Source organism: Marmota flaviventris, chromosome 1, assembly GCF_047511675.1.
Source record: "Marmota flaviventris isolate mMarFla1 chromosome 1, mMarFla1.hap1, whole genome shotgun sequence".
In the NCBI taxonomy this organism is placed as follows: domain Eukaryota; kingdom Metazoa; phylum Chordata; class Mammalia; order Rodentia; family Sciuridae; genus Marmota; species Marmota flaviventris.
In genome coordinates this window covers 148,821,020-148,835,326 of record NC_092498.1, presented here as the reverse complement: position 1 = coordinate 148,835,326, position 14,307 = coordinate 148,821,020, and positions in this window count along the sequence as shown.

The following is a 14,307-nucleotide window of genomic DNA, read 5'->3' as shown; positions in this document are numbered from 1 at the left end:
GTGATGTATTAGTTCTTTCTCTTTATACCTTTATTTATTTATTTATATGTGGTGCTGAGGACCGAACCTGGCGCCTCCCACATGCTAGGCGAGTGCTTTACCGCTGAGCCATGACCCCAGCCCTCTAGTTCCCTTTTTGGAACAATATTTATAATTCCTTCTTAACTATTCCTTTGGTAATGAAATTCAGAGATAACAAAGCTCTGGTAGGTTGAAACATGTTCTTGTCCCACTCTCTGGACCCCGTGACTCTGTCATCTTCATAGAAAAAGGGATCCTGCAGAGGTGGTCATGTTATTGGAAGTGCTCTGGGTGTGACTCCAAGGGTTCCTAGGGTTCCTGTGTTAGAAGCTTCGTCCCTACTGTAGGAATAGTAGGAGATGGTGGGCCCTTTAAGAGGTGGGGCCTAGTGGGAGGTCCTTAGGTCATTAAGTGCTCTGCCCTCAGATGGAATGAGTGCTTGTAGGACCCTGGTGAGTTCTCACACGGGGGTTGTTACAAAAGAGCAAGATGCACTCCACCCACTTCCCATCTCACTCCACAGTCTCCCCCTGGTCACTAACTCCTGCCATGATGCCATCCATCAGAATGTGGTGTGGCCAAGTGCGGCTACATGGGGCCATTCCGTGACTCTGAACCTCCAGAATTGTGAGCTAAATAAATCTCTTCCTTCTGCCTTGTGAAGACGTTCTGTGGCCACGAGCCAAGCCAAGGCACATCCAAGATTGCCAGCAGCTGAGAGAGATGTATGGAATGAATTCTCCGTCTTCCACGGGAGCCAATCCCGCCAACAGCTTGACGAGATATTTTCCCTGTTTCTATGTCTAGTTTCCCTTTCCCTAGGGACACAGTCGTAATGAACTAGGACCCCTGCTAACTATCTCACTTTCCCTTGATCATCGGCAGAGACCCCATTGCCAGGAGTCAGAATGATTTAGGACTTTCAGGCGCTAGAACTGTGAGAGCATAAATATCTGTTGTTTAAGCCACCTGGTTGGTGCCACTTTGTTACAGCAGCCACAGGACACTGATACATGTAATAGGATCATTCCTTTGGCTGCAGAAACTGAGGCTCAGAAGTAGGATTCGAACCTGGGTCAACCAAATTCCAGAGCCCATGCACATGTCCTCCTTTCTAGGCTGAGAGGTGAGTTTGGATGTACCCTTTGTGCAGGGAATAGTTTTATGAGGACTCAAAGCTTTGCCTATTTGGCTCACAGTGCCCAGGGATGGGTTTGGTGGTCACTACACCAAAGCCTCTGGGTGGGTCAACGGAGACGAGCAACCATGCCACTAAGGGCCCCTGGTTCCTATGCAGAGTAGGCCAAAGCCTTCCTCCCTCTGCTTACCCCCTAATTTAGCCTGGTTTCTGGGGTTTTCCCTAGGAGGGGGAAAGCTCTCTCCCACCTGTGTAGGGGTGTTGTCCTAGGGCTTGGGCTAGACTGTCCTCTGCCTCTAACTTGCTGAGTGACGGCAAGCAGCCTAATGACACTTTCTGGGCTTCAGAATCTCAACTTGCAAGGTGGACTGATTAAATATCCCATAAGAAGGAACTGGGCAGATGTATTTGGGTACATACAAAAGATGGCCCTCCTTGACGACCCTTAATGAGCCACCTCCCACAATAAATAGCACCCACCGCAGAGTCACTATGAACTCGCACACAGGACAGGGCCAGACCTCTGAGGCTAAGTCTGAAACATACTGTGGCTTCCATCTCGCTCTGTCTGAGATCCCTCCTTTTGGGGAAGCCGGGTGTCCACATCATAAGGACACTGAGAAGGTCGTGTGACAAGGAACTGAAACCTCTTGTCAATGACCAGCACTAATCTACCAGCCATATGAGTGACCCTCCTTGAGAGCAGATCCCAGCCCCAGCAGCTGTTAGAAGAGACCACAGACACAGATCAACCTTGACTGAAAACTTACTAGAGACAGTGAGCTAAGTTGCTCCAGGTTCCAGACCCACAGAAAATGTATGGGATAGTAAATGCTTTTTTTTTTTTTTTTTTTAATGGTATCTGGTACTGAACCCAGAGACGCTTAACCACTGAACCACATCCCCAGCCCTTTTGTTGTTATTTCCAGACAGGTTCTCAATAAGTTGCTTCAGGCCGCTTTAATTTTGGGGGGCTGTCCTCAAACTTGCAATCCTCCTGCCTCGGCCTCTCCCCAGTCACCGGGGCTCTATTGTTTTAAAATGCTAAACTTTAGGTGTAAAAACGCAGGTCAGTAAACAGCATAGGAAAAGAGGATCCCATTTTGGGGAGAAAAACATGAAGAGTTATAAAACTCTAGCAAAGAAAAAGAAGACATATTTGGAGAGAAGGAGAGGCTTTGCTGAGTGGGGAGACTCATTGTCGTAGATTTAGCAATCTCTCTAAAATAAATTAAATGCATTTCCGGTCAAAAATCTCAAACTTTTGTGGGGTGGGTGCCTTTGGACGAGGGATGACTTAGTAGTTGACATTTGCATCTGGTGGCAATCACCATTTCCTCTTAATTGACCATTGAAGAAAAGCTCTAGTTATTTGATTTTTTTTTCATTGATAATTTTTCATCTGATTTTTTTCAAGTGATGTCGATCTCCCATCCCCATCCATTTTGCACATGAGATTTCCAATTTCCAGAAAGGATCCACTGAGATCCTGGGGACTCTGCCGGATGGAGCTGGGAGTTGACATCAGGCACACATGACACTTGAGCCTCTCTTATTTCTGTCTGCTTTGACTAAGTCAATTTCTGATCATTAACACTGTTTCTTAAATGTATAAGAGATTTAAGGCTGTCCTTTGATTTTTGGTAACTCATGCAGAACTGGGATTATTGCTACCATGAAATAACAAATTTGGTTGGTAATTTGGTCATGTCATTTGATGTTTTATAGCCGAATAATGTGACCCGTCAATAAATTATACACACACACACACACACACACACACACACCATTTTGTGGTACTCTTCACACTGGAATTGGAATTTAAATGCATTTTTGGAAGATTATAAGGAGAGCCTGATCAGTTTAAAGGTGACATTGTAAAATGTGGAAGAATTTTTGCTACTTTTTTTACAAAAAGAAAATTGAAAGTTCTCTTAGTCTTTCTTTGATTCATGTTTCAGATATAATGTTGTATTGCGTATTTGTGAAGAGCCCACCTTTCCTGAGATAAAGCTCTGTCTCTCACCTTACACCACATTTGAATGGCTCCAAAATAGGCTAGACTTCAGCTCATTTAAAGTTGTGTTCAAAAGGTTGACTTTCATTGTAAAGATGACTGTGATCTTAAACAGAGGATATCATACATAACTAAGTGAAGGTTCAAGATATAAACGTCATTTTTATTGGTTCATAGCTATTACACAAACTTAATATGTTTCTGCTCTGTTAATTTCATTTTGTATTTTCCTTGTAATCTCTATAACTGCTGCGGTTAGTGCTTTGCAGAGGTACTGCTTCTAAAGGAAAAACAACCTGAGTTAATTTGAGCTAATAAGCCATCACCTACAGGACAGATATTATATAATGCTGACTTCCATACTCCTGATGACCCCAATTAAATGAAAGGGGTAACTGTAAAATTATAGACATTGAAGTTATAACCTGTTACTCCCTCTTTAAGACTGGTGAAACTGGCTTGCTGGTGTTTAAAACCAAAAATTGGCAGACCAAAGTCAAGGAAGTAAAAGGGCCAAGGAAAAAGCAGCCAACATTTTAGCTCTTGCCCTCTAAGGTCAGCCAGCACAAAGAGAATGCCCAGACCCCTTTCTGGACCTGCAACTCTGGTGAGTCACTCCATCTGCTGATCAGGGAGATCAAGAGGACCCTAGAGAACAGGAAGCCAACCAGTGCACATTCTGCAAAAAAGAGGGTCACTGGAGAGGGAAATGTCCCTGATGCTTCCAAGAGGAACCACATATGGTCAGCAGGACCCTGACACATCCTGGCAGAGAGCACCACTGCTAGAGGAAAGCAAAAGGACCCAAGAGGCTTCACATATGTCCCCAAGAAGAATGATCTCTGAAGAATCTCAGCTGACTCTTAAGAGTAGATAGGAACAAGGTCAGTTTTGACCAACTCAGACTTAAATACCTGTCAGGAGAGCATAGTCTGAGCACAGTCCTACGTGGACATTGAAAAGGAAAAGGATTTTTTAAAAATTTAACTTAAGATGTACACTTGTGTCAGCCCTACCAAAAGTAAATAAAGCTGGAGGCTAGAAAGGAAGGGTTCGTGTGTGAGACTGCCTAATAATAATGATCACAAAGAGCTCTAGAGTTCAAGTTTGTCCTGAGTTAATTTGAGTCCAATCACATAGACCTACAAATCTTCCTAACCCCCTACATTGATAAACTTGACCTGTTTTCTACTGGTATGATTATGAGTTACTGTCCTCATGGTTTTTATAGACAGGCTGAAATACTAATTGCATTTGTGCTGTTTACAAGAAAAGTAATGTTTCACTGTCTTATTTATTCTTAGCATGATCCCTGCCCTATGTATGTCTTGTCCAGTCACTGGCCATCTGCCACTGTGGACCTCTGGGCTGCTCTGATGTTGAATGCCCTTAACTGTCCGTGTCTCACCTGCTGGAGAACAAGGACTTTGGGTTGCTTCCCCCAACTTTGACCCCTTTCATCAGGAAGCAGTTTGGAGATGTTGTTGCCCATTTTTTTCCCATAGAAATGGAATGCAGAAATTGAGTGGGAATGGTAACCGGGGTCCACTTTTTGCTTTGACTATAGCCCTTCTGCTCTGTCTTTGTAGCTTATTTTTAAAATGGATATGTTTCTTTCTCTTCCTCTCTCCCCCTCCATAATCTCAGGGAAAACAGGATTACATTTTTTCCCCATCCTAGGCAGATTTATCTGTCCTCGAGCACCCACCCACCATAGGAACAAAGTCATCCAGACTGTGGGGATGGCACGAGGAGATCTCAGAAAGGACTCTCTCCCAAATTAACACGTGAATTACCACTCCAGACAGAGAACACGTGGAATGTAGCCTTTGACTCACCTCTTTAAAAGCTCCCTATTCCTGCTGATGGGCAGGATCACAGCCTCTAAGACAGGAGTCACCTGTGTTCCTTCTTTGCTAGCAAAGCAATGAACTTCCTTTTCCTTTTTCTCAAAACCCTGTCATTGTTAGGATGGACATCAGGGACAAGGACTGAGGTTTCTGCAACATTGCCAAGATGCTGAGGCTGGCTTTGAACTTGTGATCCTCCTGCCTCAGCCTCCTGAGCCACTGGGATTACAGCATGACCCATCGACCCCAGCTTGCAATCTTCTTTATATCTTCTGCATTATATAAACTAACAGAGGGTGCTGTAATACTTAGAAAATTTATAATAAGGCTAATTTCATATGAGAGAGAGAGAGAGAGAGAGAGAGAGAGAGAGAGAGAGAGAGAGAACTTGTGACCTCAACCCCCCTCTCCAACCTGGAGTTCTGATTTCCATAGAGGATTCTCCAAGACTTGGCCCTGGCCTGAGTGTATTTCAGAGCCCCAGGAGGTAAGGAGTTTGTGTTTTTCACCAACCAGCCAGCAAGTGGATCAAAACGGCCTTTGACTGGTCAAATAAACAGAAATTGCTTCCAAAGATCTGGGGCCTCCTGCTGTGATGGTCAATGAACCCTGAACTTGAGGGTGGTAGAGAGGGCTTGCTCTCCCCTGGCTCTCTGAGTGGGCCCCACATCCCTGGGGGACATGACACACATCCCTTTCTCTATTTGGTTTCTTTCTTTCTTTCTTTCCTTCTTTCTTCTTTCTCTGTCAGTCTCCCTAACTATAAAATGGATGGGTTCAACTATATCAGTATTCCTCACTCTGATAAAGATAAGGGGCCAGGTGCAGATGTGCACACTGAGGCTGAGGCAGGAGGACCTCAAGTTGGAGGCCAGTCTCCACAACTTATTGAAGCCCTAAGCAACTCAGTGAGACTCTGTCTATAAAGTAAACTACAAAAAAGGGCTGGGGAAGGGCTCAGTGGTTGAGTACCCCTATGTTCAATCCCCACTACAAAAAAAAAAAAAAAAAGAAAGAAAGGAAGGAAGGAAGGAAGGAAAAGAAAAGAAAGGGGATATCCGATATCCTGAGGTTTGGGTTGAGATGACAATAAGCATGTCCTAAGTTCATTTTCCCAAATTAAATAACAGTACTGGACATGCTTTTTTGCACTCAGCTCAGGGCTTTCTGAAGCCACAGCCCCCCTCCAGGCCTGCAGCATAGGCACAGGTGACGGAGGCCACTCTACATTCTTGGTTAAGCTCTTGGTCATGGTGACAAAGTGACCCAGCCGTGAACTCTGGCCGTCTGGGGAAGGGACAACAGGTACAATCCTGGGTAATCTATTTGCTGGATCTGACAAGCCTGACCTGGATGGATAGCTGGGCCTCTGCTTCTACACAGTGGGGCTGGGAGCAAGGTCTGTCTGTGTCTCTGTCTCTCTCTCCTTCCTTCTGTCTTTCCCTTCCCTCCTTATTCCTTCCCTCTTTCATTTTGTTAAGTACATTAATCTTAATTTTAAGCATGAAGTCAATACATTTTTGCACGTGCACACACTCCTGTAATTAACACCCAGGTTAAGAGACCTGTTTCCAGCATCTCAGAACATTTTCTCCCTCCTGTCTCAGACGTAGCCACTTTCCCACACCCCCTATCATGGTCAGTTGGCTTTTCAAAAAAAAAAAAAAGGGAATGTACGGTCTGGGCTTTTAGGTGCCTGGCTTCTCCTCCCTGTAAGACTGACACTCATTCTGGTTGTTGTATTTTCTTTTTCATCACTGAGTAATATTCCTCCATGAGACTGTTTGAAAACACCACTGTTTGGCTGATAAACATTTGACTTTGCTTCTGGTTTGAGGTTAGGGATTTGCTTTTTCCATTGCTGGGGATTTAACCCAGGGATGTTCTACCACGGAGTTACATCCCCAGCACTATCAATTTTTTTATTTTGAAGAAGGGACTCACTATGTTGCCCAGACTGGCCTCGAACTTCCTTTAATCCTCCTTTCCTAGACTCCCCAGTTGCTAGGATTACAAGCATACACTACTGCGACTGGAAGGAAACATTTTTTTTCCCCTTGGGAATTCTGCAGATTGAACCCAGAGCCTCACCCACATTAGGCAAGCACTCTACACCTGATCTACATCCCCAGCCCAGGGACATTCTTATACAAGCCTTTTGACCAATCTGTGTCTTCATTCTCTTGGGCATCTATAAAAGAGTGAGATGCCAGTCTTAGGGTAGGAGGATGTTTGGCTTTAGTAAATATTGTGGGCACATTTCTGGTTGTCAGCACTGACGTGGGCATGATAATAACAGCATCTACCTTACAGGGCTGTTTTGAGATTAAATGAGATCAGCCAGATAAGTATATAGAACTGGTACATGGAAATCACAAGACAAGCTGGGCATGGTGGCACACACCTGTCATCCCAGTGGTTTGGGAGGCTGAGGCAGGAGGATTCCAAGTTCAAAGCCAGCCTCAGGAACCTAGCAAGACCCTTAAGCAATTTAGCAAGAAAGACCTTGTCTCAAAAACTAAAAAGGGCTGGGGATATGGCTCAGCAGTTAAGCACCCTTGGGTTCAATCCTGGTACCAAAAATGTTTTTTTCACAAAATATAATGTGACTAGAAAGTGAGTGGGAAAATATGAAAAAAAAATATGGCTAACTTCTGTGAACTTCTAAGTGCTTCAAGATGTATAAGAGGCACGAGGAACTTGGACCAGGATCATTTGTAAAAATAATACATGGTCGGCTGGGGCTGTAGCTCGGTGGTAGAGCGCTGCCTTGCACATGTTAGGCACTGGGTTCGATCCTCAGCACCACGTAAAAACAGATAAATAAAGATATTGTGTCCATCTACCACTAAATAAATCAATAAATAGATAGATTGATAAATGTTTAAAAAATATAATAAGTATCATACATGGCCGGCTGGGGCTGGAGCTCAATGGTAAAGTGCTTGTCTAACAACTGGGAGGCACTGGGTTTGATCCTCAGCACCAGATAAAAATAAACAAATAAAATAAAGGTTTAAAAAATACAAGAACAGCTGGATCCAGGGTCCTAAACAAGGACGTGCACCCGAGGAACTTCCGGATCCGGGGGCCTAAACATGGACGCCTGAAGCATTTCTGGATCCCAGAGCCTAAATATGGACACCTGAGGAACTTCTGGACCCGGGGGACTTAAACATGGACGTGCACCCGAGGAACCTCTGGATCCGTGGGCCTAAATATGGACGCCTGAGGAACTTCCAGATCCTAGAGCCTAAACATGGACGTGCACCTGAGGCACTTCCAGATGCTTAGCCCTAAACATGGACTTGCGCCCGAGGAACTTCTGGATCCGGGGGCCTAAATATGGACATGCACTCATCGAACTTCTGGATCCTGGGGCTTAAACATGGACGTGTCCCTGAGTTCCAGGGACCTAAACATGGATGCCTGAGGAACTTCCAGATCCTGAGGGCCTAAACATGGACGTGTCCCTGGAACTTCTGGGTCCTTGTGCCTATAAAGGGCAGGGCATGACTCTCAGAAGGGACATGGCCCATGAAGGGGAGCCGAGTATGGGGCCTGTTGGGAGGCCAACTGAGCTGTCACACCCTGAACTTGAATGTGACGGTGGCCTCACTTCCCAGCCTTCCCCTGGGTGTCACTTCCTCCCCTTCCAGGCTGTGCCAGGGAGGAAGTGAGACCAGGGGCAGGGGCCAGACCCTGAGGAGGGACACCATCTTTCTCCTCGCTTAGCCAGGCGCCTGGCCTGGCTGGAGACAGGGACGTCTTGTGACACTGGCTGCCTCCTGCATCCCTGCCCCAGGACCTCAGGGACCACAGGCAAGGACAGTCGTTGATTCTCCCCTGGCCGCTGACCCTTAGCCCCGGGGTCTTCCCAGGGAGAGCTCTGTCTCCCAGAGGGTCAGGGGGCCCCTGTGACCTGCTGCTCCTTACCCACCATCTTCCTGGGCTAGCACAGGTCAGGACACCAGATGCTACTGAGAGTGACATCTCCTAGAAGGGCGGCTGGGGACTTTGCTTCTGTCCCCAGGCCTCGGACACCGGATGATTCCCCCCCAGAGACAGAAAATAACCCCACACTGCCCAAGACTTATTTTTAAACTTTGGATTCTGAAATTTTCCTGCTGCCACCTTCTTTGTGATGCCAGTTTTCAACAGAGACAATATTCCAGGGAAAAAAACAAACCAAAGCAAACCAAACATGGAGTCAATCAAACCAAGCTGACACATCTGGTCCTCCAAGAGAAATCTGGATCGGAAGGAGAACAGCCATTCTCAACTGGCGAAATCGTGAAGTTCCCTTGTCCTTATTTTGTGTAAGCAAGATAAATAATCGGATGTTCACTCATCAAATCATTTTTGAGGAGTGCTTGGCTCATAGGAAAACTGATTCTGTTTTATGGAATGAAGTGTTACCTGATTTTAAAATTTAAAATGAAGCCAATTAGGATTGGTAAATGACACTGTCACAATTCTGTTCTTTGAAAGCGGAAATAAATAAGCCTTTTTTTTTTTTTTAAAAAAAAGTACAAGAACAATGATACATGGTGCAGGTGCTGGGGACACAGCTCAGTTGGTAGAGTGCTTGCCTCGCATGGACAAGGCCCTGGGTTCAGTCCCCGGCACCACCACACACACACACACACACACACACACACGATACATGGTGTTGTAAAAAAACATTCAAATGAGAAGTGAAAGGTGGCTTTACCCCGTGCATTTTTTTCTTTTACTGTGAAAGAGCAAACACTAGGCGCTGAGTATCCCGCGTGCCTTTTCTTAGCGTCCTCTTCCCCTGTTTTGGGTGCTGCTGGAGGTCAGGAGCCTGGACCAGCCCAGCTGGCCGGGGGAGCTCCCCGAGGTCTCGGTGGCCTCTCTCTGTGCCTCAGTCTTGCCCTCTGCGCCTAGAGCAAGGTGCCCGAGGAGCCCTGGGCTCCCCCAGTGCCAGCTCCAGGTCTGCTCTGGGCTGAGAAAGGGCCTGGAGTCCTGCCCCTTGCGAAGCCGAGGACCACGCAGGCTCCCAGCCCAGACAGGCGTCCCCTCAAGTCCCTCCTTAGTGTTGTCTCTCCGACGTCCCAGAATGGCACTGCGCTGGCCAGCCTGCCCGCGAGCCCCTGTCCTGTGCCTCTGGGACTGCCAAGCTACCACCCCACCCTACAGGCCAGGCCCACAGTGGCCCAGGGAACAACCCTCCTCCCCTCTGCCAGGGTGGCAGCAGGAAGAGAGAGGATCGTCTCCAGCTGGCCCGGAAGACAGAGCTCCCTGTGCCCATCAGTCTTCCAAGAATGCCCCCCACGCACGCCCTCCCCCAGGCCTGTTCACAGGGGCTTGGGATCAGCCAGAAAAGTCAGGGACTTCTGTGAGACTGGGAGCGAGGGAGGCGTGTTCTCCCTGCCAGGCTGGGTCCAGTCCCGCGGAGCAGCGCGGTACTGTGGCCCACCCCTTGCACGGTGTCCCATCCACAGCTCCGGACTTTGACCTTGCACTCCTGTCCTCCCTGGCAGGCAGGCAGACAACCCAGAATCCTGCAGGAAATAGAACCTGCACCCCCAGGCGCTGCCTCGTTTCTCCAGAAGTCTGTGGCACGTGGGGTGAGTGACAGGTGCACCTTTGAGCTGGGGGTTGGGCAGGGGGCGGAGGGATATAATGTCCCAGTGTCAACAGGCCAGACTCAACAGCAGCGCCTGAGGCAGGCGACGGAGGAAAGAAGGACAGAGCACTTTGGGCCAACATCTCCCAGAGGTGAAGCTCGAGCCTTGGAGTTGGGCTGGGATTGCAGGTAAGGAGAATCCCCTCCCGAGCTTCGGTTTCCTCATCCGGAACACAGGGGCCTTACTCACCTCTATCTAGCAGGGCGGATCTGAACATTAGAGGAGGTGACTATAAAATGCTCAGGGTAGAATCAGGCACTTAGCAAGTACTCAATTAACGATCCTTATTATTATTATTATCTTTGGGAGGGGGGAGTGGGTAGGCTGGTTCCATTTTGTGGTGGTCATTGCTGGGTTTTTTTTTTGTTTGTTTGTTTGTTTTTGGTACCAGGGATTGAACCTGAGTCTAGGGCAGTTAACCCCTGAGCCACATCCCCAGCCCTTTTTTTAAAAAAATATATTTTATCTTGAGAAGGAGTCTTGCTAAATCACTCAGGGCCTCGTTACTTTGCTCAGGCTGGCTTTGAATTTGTGATCTTCCTGCCACAGGCTTCTGAGCTGCTGGGATGACAGGCATGCGCCACCGTGTCCGCCTATTTTATTTTTTTAATAGCTTCGTTTCCATTTTAAAGATAAACTCTGAAAATATCAACCTCATAAGACATAGCCACGTGATCAACCTGGAAGAGCCGACTTGTGCTCACTGGTATACCTCACCTGTGACTCTGATTTTCATAGGACCAATCTTTCATGTTCATGAGCATGTAGCCATCAAAGGCAGAAGCTGCCTCAGAGGGCTTTCTAGGACAGGAGGGAGGTCTTCTGCAAACAAAGCCGAGACTGACAGGCAAGCAGAAAGTGTCAAGTGCCAGCTGCCTAAATATTTCTATGACACAGGCAGAAAGCCCAGCTAGACCTGGGTCATATCTGAATGCATTTCACGCAGGCGGTGTGACCTTGGGTGAATGTCTTCCCCTCTCTGAATCTCTGTCCCTCCTGTAGAATAAAGATAATACTAAGCCACGCCCCCAGTCCTTTTTATATATATATATTTTTTAGAATCTGGGTCTCACTAAGTTGCTCAGGGCCTTGCTAAGTTGCTGAGGCTGGCTTTGAACTCGAAATCCTCCCGCCTCAGCCTCCCCAGCTGCTGGGATCACAGGTGTGCACCACAAGCCCGACCCACCTCTTGGAGTTGTCCAGAGGATTAAGGGGCTTGGGTATGCACTGTGTCTTCATGTATCTGGCAAGAAGTAGAATCCAAATTATGTTGGTTCTCCTATGGGTCTGTCCTTGCACAGGCATTATAATCAAGTGCACATGCACACATGTACACACACACACACAAAAAAAAAAATAACTCCAGCTGCTTCACTTTCCTGGTTGAAGGAATTGGCATAAAATAGGGGAGAAATTCAACACTGTCAAAAAAGCACCAGCAAAACAGCAAGAAATGGTTGACTTCATATCCGATCTCTGCACCAAGTCCAGAAGTTCATTTCCTGGGGTTTCACCTGAGGCTAGGTCTGTCGGATCCTGTAGTCTGGGTCCCAAGTCTCTTGAGAATCTCAGGCATTTCTATTCACCCTCCACGCTTGAGGCTGCTATCATCTGGTTCAAACTGGACTCATGGTGTGCATTGCTTCCTAAAGACAATTACCTTGGGACTGTTTTGTCTTTGATTCTCACCGACACACTACAAACCCCATAATGTTGCACTTGAGGGTTTTGCAGATGCAGGACTCTGAAACATGAGCTGTTTCTCCTGGTCTGCTCCAACTTGCGATTTTCTGAATGGCCGGACTTGCCAGCCCTGCAGCAGCAGCCTGTTACAGTGTACAAAGACAGGAGTCAGGCTGGCCTGGCTTGTCACCAACGGGGTGTCTCAGGCCATGAGCTCGCTTGTCTGAATGTGTCACAAGGACCATACTAGATAAGGCACTTCAGATTCTTAGCACAAGCCAGGTGCCATCCCAGAGGCTCTGGAGGCTGAGGCAGGAGGATCGAAGTTCAAGGGCAGCCTCAGCAGCTTAGCAAGACACTAAGCAACTTTGTGAGACCCTGTCTCTAAATAAAAAAGGGCTGGGGGTGGGGCTCAGTGGTTAAGTGCCCCTGGGTTCAATCCCCTGTACCAGAAAATAGAAAAAATATATATATATATATATTTTAAGGATGCAGGGAACCGAAAACAGTAGCTAGGCCTCCATTTCCCCAGCTGCACAAGCTCGATGAGCTCATCTTTAAATTTCTGCACTGGAGAAACCACCCTGCGCTGTGTTTGACCCTCTTGACCCTGGGCCTGTTCTTCCAGAAGGTTCTGGAAGCTGCCCGTGGTATTGCCCCTGATCCCGGTGTTGCTCTGGGTCCTCTCTCCTGCTCTTCTCTTTTCCTTACTTCAGTCCAAAGTCTCTTCATTTCCCGGGAGCCTCCAAAGCCTCCTCTAGCACCTCCCTTCCCCCCCCACACGTTCCTATTTTATAAACAGCCCCTTTTTTCTCAGCCCTTTGCTGATTTCCTAGGCAGAGGGAGATGGAGAAAGGGCAGCTCTAGAGAGAGCAGACCTAGGATCCCAGCCCAGCTCACCCAGGGCTCCCTGGACTCTGCTGCCTTTAGCACCGCAGGTGTGCATCCTGGGAACACCTGAGTCCTGGGCAAACCCAAAAGGTTGCTCACTCTCACCCGTCAGGTGACTTGCCCAAGATCCGATAGCGGGTGTGTGCCAGGGCGGGGCTGCAAACCTGGAGGTGTCTGACCATGGCTCTGAGTTGTTACGGCCTCCTCCTCTCCTCCCAACCTCAGATTTATCACAGGGAATTTGGAAATTGAAAGAAAGTTCCTTTACTCCTGAGCCTTTTTGTTATTAATGTACAAAAGCGGTCAGCTCTCCAGCGATTACGGAGGAATGGTCAGAAGGCCCAGAAAGGGGGAGGAACTTGGCAAAGGTAACTCAGCAGGCAACACCGCAGGTGACACCGCAGGCTGGAAGTGAAGCCAAGTCTGATGCCTCTTTCTTCCTCTGGCCTCCTCTATGGCCAATGTTTTCTTTCCTCTGTGGTTGTCACAGGGCTAGGGGACAGAGAGCGCCTGCTCTGTGTGAGGGCCTCCTCTGTGTGTTAGGCACCATACCTAGAACTTCTGCAGAGGTTCCCATTTAACCCTCAGCACAACCCGGGAGATTGGGGTCACCCTTATTTCGCAGATGAGGTCAGCCATGTCTGAGGAAAAGAGGGTGCAGGGGAGACACAGCCACCGTGATAAGGTCTGTCCCCCCACCCCACCAGCGCCTGTATCCAAGCTCAGACTCCAAGCTGGAGGGAGAACAGTCTAGAATGACTCCTCTCTGTTTGTTGATTCTATCTCCAATTTGGCTTCTGAAAGCCCGCAGGAGTCCAGTTCTTGCGGGTTGGAGTCATTTCCCCTCTTTTACAAAACTAGGCCATATTGGGAACGTCCTGCTATTCAGGGCCACAGGCTGAGCGGCCAGAGCCAAGGACCCCAGGAGGCCGCTTGGGAAGACAGAGAGGGAGAGTGGACTTTGGCCCTCCTGAACACAAACAGTCCTCTTGTTCTGCCTCAGCAGAAGCTGACAGAGCAGTTCAAGGTCAAAAGCTAAACTTCAGCGGGGCC